Here is a 5849-nt window from a genome sequence, read left to right on the forward strand (position 1 = left end):
CTCTCAAGGCTAGAGCTCTACCACTTGAGCCTCAACACCATTTTCGGCTTTTTTCTATGTATGTAGTACCGAGGAATCAAACATGGGTCTTCGTGCATGCTAGGCAAGCTTTCTACCACTAGGCCAAACACCGGACCCCCAAAGACATTCTTTACTGAAATAGAAGATATAATCTAAAGGGTCATATGGAAAAGAAAAGACCTAGAATAGCCAAAACAATTCTAGGCAAAAAGACCATGAGTTTTACAGAATTACTGTGGCCCTGGATATAGCTAACTAGTGACACACAGTCCAACAGTAATTCCTACAAGAGCAGCATCAAGAGACGGACCAGGGCTGGAAGCACCAGGCTTCTCCTATAATTATAGAGGCGCCTTCTTTTAGAAAGAGCAGGTCTAGTCCTCTTCCATGTTGCAGGGCTACCTCAGCTTGGAATCTACCCACCTTTAAAGCGGTGAACAGAGCATTGGAGAAAGAGGGAAGTTTCGCTTAGCTTGTGGCATGCTCTAGGACACAGGCCTCTGCATACTGGGAAGTGAAAATGTCTATGGCCAGGCAGGTGGGGAGGCCTGAAGTGCAAGAGAACCAAGCATTTTCTAGCTCTGGCTGAGTTTTGCTAATAAGCCTGTGCATTGTACTCACCATCGCCACTTCTTGAGAAGGGTGACCGCCTGCAGGGGAGGGGCAGTGGCTGAAACCACTGGCTTCAGTAATAACTTCTAATTTCCTCCTCCTTTGGGGAGGAGGTTGGCAGTTGGGCTAACACTGGTCCTAATTATTATTATTATGTAGTAGTAGTAGTAGTCCTCCCTCAACCCCAAACAAATTCCATAAGAGCATTAGGATGGTTCTGACAGGCTGATCTTTAGTGGATTTCTTGGATCACACTGAGGTGTCCATTTTCCTGAGAGGGTGAAAGTCCAGGATCCTCCCCCACTGTGCTCAGCTGGGAGTGGAGAATCCAGTAGCTCTTTCCACCACCTTCACAGAGGCTGGGCTGAGAATCCAGTGTAAGCCTGTCCCAGCTGGGCTTGGGTGTGGGGCTCTGGGCGACAGCGAATACACCCTTGGGTGCCAGGGCACTGGAAACCCGACGTTGACAGTGTCTCGAAGTCACTTTGTAAGGCCTGTAAGGTCTGGATTCAGTCGTGGGCAGCGCACTCAGCTAGCGCAGCTTCCCAGTTTTAGGGGACAGCTAAGAGCTCCTTCAAATGCCTCCTCCTGGATCTGTGTGTGGACATGGGGCATAATAGGCCTGGGGTCAACCATTGTCAGCAGACCTGGGCACCCAGCATTCTTTGGCTCCCAGTTCTGCACCCAATAAGACCCCCACCATTGGGAAATAGGCATCAAAGCATCGCCAGCCTTCAGGTGGACGTGAAGGAAAGTTCCACCTCAGTGTTACCAACCCTGAGCCTGTTTATATTATAACTAACTCAATTCCATACCAGCTCGACTTGTAACTTTCATTCTGAAGACACACACAAACTTCCTGGGATTTGTCTTCCTCCCTTTGCCTCTGAGGTGGTCTGGGTAAATGAAGGGGCAGCAGAGACCATTCCCTCTTCTGGGCTTAAACACCTGCACGATGGTGATTGTGCCTGTTCAGTTGAACCTGCAGATGGTGATGGAATGACAGTCTCCACAAGCTAGAAATACTTCCCTTCTCCTGCCTATAAAAAACCCCAACTTTCTTAAGTTTCCATGAAACCTCTCAGGTCATGACCAGGGGTTTGCCCGGGAGTGCACCCTAATACACTTTCCTTTGTCTCCACTTTCCCCTCTTTCTCAAACCCTTACGCCAACATTCCAAGACAATCCGTACTTTTCAGATGCTTTCTTATCCAGAGGAGACCATTTTTCTGCTTCCTCAGTTCCTTTCCCTAGGTTTTCATGACTAGTCTCCCTCTTTCTTTTACATTTCCCATAATCCTCATTTGCACTCAGCATCTCTCCCCTCCAGGCTTTTCAGCACTGGGTGGAGAATTCCCCTCCCCCAGCCAGAGGCACCAGCACAGCTGCAAAACCTACTTAGGTTCAACTCCTTCCTCCAGTCCCTCCTCACATGAAATCATACTATTGGTTTCTCTGGAAGAGAGCTGAATGTGAGCCTGAGCTTTTCCCTCCTGTGACGTAAGGTGTCTCCAGAAATTACAGTTGACCAAGACGACTAGAAACTATAATCAAGACTTTGAACTTAGCACAGAAAAGAATGTTCCACAATCAAGGTCTTCCTTCTGGTACAATCAAAGCCCTGCAGGGTGGTGGAAGCAGGCAGGAAATGGTGGGTTGCCACAGCCTTGTTTCTCAGCAGAGCCCATGGAATGTCATAAGTCCTGCTGAGTTGCCTGCAAATTTCTGCCCAGACTGGTTAAAGAAGCTGAACCTAAGGCTTGACTTTGGTGAAATCTCCCAGTGATTACCTCCTTGCTTCCCTGAGTACACTGGCTTCTGCAGGCTGGCACCCCAATGGTTTGGAAGACAATATAAAGCTGAGACCTTAAAGTAAATTACCAGGGGAACAACTTTGAGGAAGCAATTTTAAAAAAAAAATCAGGCTAGGATTTTCTGGGCAGGCACAGAAGATTTGGACTTGTTACCTTTCCACACAAGTGCAATCTTCCTCTTGCACACTTGCTTATTACCACTGTTTCCATGCCTCTTTAATTTATCCTGCCTCGTTTCTGAAGATAATTTTGATCCCTTGATCTTCAGGGGTTTATGGGAGTATTTCCATCTTCTATAACTTCTTCAAGTTGATTCAGGTGCATTGACTCCATTCTTAGCCAGGGACCCTAAAAGCTTAGCCTATTTTACCAAGAGGGTTGCCAAGATTAGAGATCATAGCAATATTTTCCACCAAGCTGGAGATCATACACACCATTTACCATCTGCCCAGGCCTTTTCTTCAGCTACCATGGTGCAGCTTGCTTAGCACTTGTTTGCAAAGGCATTTTCTTGATTGCCTGGGGAACTTGATCTCTGTGACTCTAACAACATCTAAGTTAACTCTGCAGGCCTTTAGACAGATCTCAATAGGAAATGGGTGAAAAATGAAAATTCTTGATTCAGATTAAAGAAAGACAGTTATCAGAGAAACCTCAGGCAAACAGCCCGACAACTTAGCAGGAAACCCTGAGGCAAGAACTTCTAAGAATTTGAAGTCATATCAAGATTATGTGGTCCACTTGTTTAAAAAAAGGGGGGGAGGGGCTGGAGTGTGGCCTAGTGCTAGAGTACTTGCACGCAAACCTGGATTCGATTCCTTGGCACCACATACATAAGAAAAATAAAAAAGCGGGAAGTGGTGCTGTGGCTCTGGCTCAAGTGATAGAGCTTTAGTCTTGAGAAAAAAGTCTAAAGATAGTGCTTAGGCCCTGAGTTCAAGCCCCACAACTGGCAAACAAAACAAAACAAAACAAATAGAGATTAGACATCAGAACTCGGATGACAGTGTGTCTATATGTGCTCTTTGTCTTTATAAACCCCAACTTTGTGAATTCCGGCTGCTCACTTCCCAGTTGGGTTAGCCCTGGCCAGTCAGCTCAATAAACTTCAGACTTTTTACCACCAGAGTTTGTAAATTCTTTCTTTCTTTCTTTTCTTTTTTATTTTTCTTTTTGGCAGTCCTGGGGCTTGAACTGAGGGCCTGAGCACTGTCCTTGGACTTTCTCAAGACTAGAGCTCTACCACTTGAGCCTCAGCACCACTTCCGGCTTTTTTTTTCTCTAAGTATGTGGTACCGAGGAATCGAACCCGGGTCTTCATGCATGCTAGGCAAGCACTTTAACCACTAGGCCAAACTCCCAGCCCCTCCCTTGAGTTTTTACTACCCACTGTCACAAATGCCTGGCAAGTTCCTGCGCAGTCATGAAGTAGATAGACATGGGCAGTAAAAAAGCATGCGTACAAACTATTCTATGATCTCCTTCCTCTGATTAATTTTAAATGGCCAAGCACAGGAGACTCTAGGATCTGACATCATCTCTGCCATCAGAGCTGTGATTTACTGCATGTGGATGTTTCATTCCTTTTGTCCTGTCTGTGTCCTTTCCACACAAGGATAAATTTCCCATTGGCTTTTCACTTGGTTACTGGACTTGAACTCAGGGTCTAAGTGGTGTCCCTCAGCTCCCCAGCTCAAGGCTAGAACTCTGCCACTTTGAGTGCCAAAGCAACTCTGCCCCCTCAGATTAGAGAGCATGATCTCACAGGGACTTTGCCAGGGCTTGCTCAGAACCACAGTTTTTTGATTAAATGAGTCATTTTAAGAGGGCCGCTTTACTCCAATTAAAAGCAACAAGGTAGTCAACACTGAAGTCGTTTTTAAGCCTAGTGTTACCTGGAGCTTGTGAAGGACAGAAGTTAACATCTGACAGACATGTAAGAATCTCTTCTCCTTCTCTATGGGCCTGCTGGAAATTGTTACAAACAAACAAAAACTTATAAGGGCAAACTGAAACGGCATTTAAACAATCTGTTGGACCCTTGGGGGTCGTGAGGGCAGCTGAAATGGCAGCAGAGACCATCCCTCTTCTCATCAATGGCTGTGCAATGCTAACTGTGCCTGCAAGATGGCGACTGAATCCCAGGCTCCACCAGCTACAAATATTTCTCTTCCCCTATCTATAACAACCCCAACTTGCTTAGGTTCCCGCACAACCTCTCTGGTGCCCGCCCAGGGGGGGTGCCCTGAAGCGAACCCCAATAAACTTTCCCTTGCCTTTACTTACCCCGTGTCTGTTAGATAATATGGAGACTTTGCCAAAAAATCCCACAGACATCCAGGATGAGGGAACAAAGGAAGACTTTAATGCCCAGAAAGGGACTAGCAGACTGGTCCCCCATAGCTGAGCAAATGGGAAGAAGCACAGGCTATTGCTGGGGTGACCTGTGTAGTCTGTGGGAAATGGACTGGTCACCTGATCCCCCAGGGGACCTCTAGCAGTAGTAGAGTGTTGGCAATCTTACCGGGCAGCCTGGTGATAGCTCAGCCCCAGGGGGCTGTCCCAGACCAATGGGGGGCTAGGTGATTCTAATGAATGCTCCTGATGTTGCCTAGGGAACAAGCATGCTGGCTGATGAGAGAGTTCTGAGAGGCCACCAGGCCTGCACTGTCACACTCAGTGTCTCTCCTCATCTCGAACCCTCACACACTCATTTTGGCAGTCCTACTTTTCCTTTTTTTTCCACTTGGAAACAAACATGTAGGACAATCTCACTTCTAAATTTTATCCAGAAGCCCATTTCTAATTAAAGAAACAAACAAACCAAAAACTTTTACTAATCTTTGCTTTACCATTTTATATGTTAGCCTTTATTTGCATTTGAAGAGTTCTTTGTAGGCTCAAGGCACTCCCCTAGCCTCCAGGCCTCCATTTATTTATTTTATTAATTTATTTTGCCAGTCTTGGGGCTTGAACTCAGGGCCTGAGCACTGTCCTTGGGCTTTCCTCAAGGCTAGAGTTCTATCACTTGAGCCACAGCTCCACTTCCGGTTTTTTCTATTAATGTGGTACCAAGAAGTTGAACTCAGGTCAAGGAAAGTACTGTACCAGTAGGCCAAACTCCTGGCCCCAGGCCTACTTTTAAAAGAGGCATTTATTTATTTATTTAGTAGTCTGAGTAACTGCCTAGAACTCCATTAACAGTTTGAAGTCAAACAACAGGTTTTTTTCCTTATTGCAAGAATTGTAAATATCACTGTACCAAATTTAAATATATATCTATAGATATAGATCCAATTGTAAAATAGCACTGAAATCAAATTATCACACTGATAACATTTTAAACCCTCCATTAATGCTTTTCCAAAAATTCTTTTTTTTTTTTTTGAGTGTCATGGAGCT

The sequence above is a fragment of the Megascapheus bottae genome, chromosome 37, assembly GCF_031878675.1.
Source record: "Megascapheus bottae isolate mThoBot1 chromosome 37, mThoBot2.hap1, whole genome shotgun sequence".
NCBI classification, from domain to species: Eukaryota; Metazoa; Chordata; class Mammalia; order Rodentia; family Geomyidae; genus Megascapheus; species Megascapheus bottae.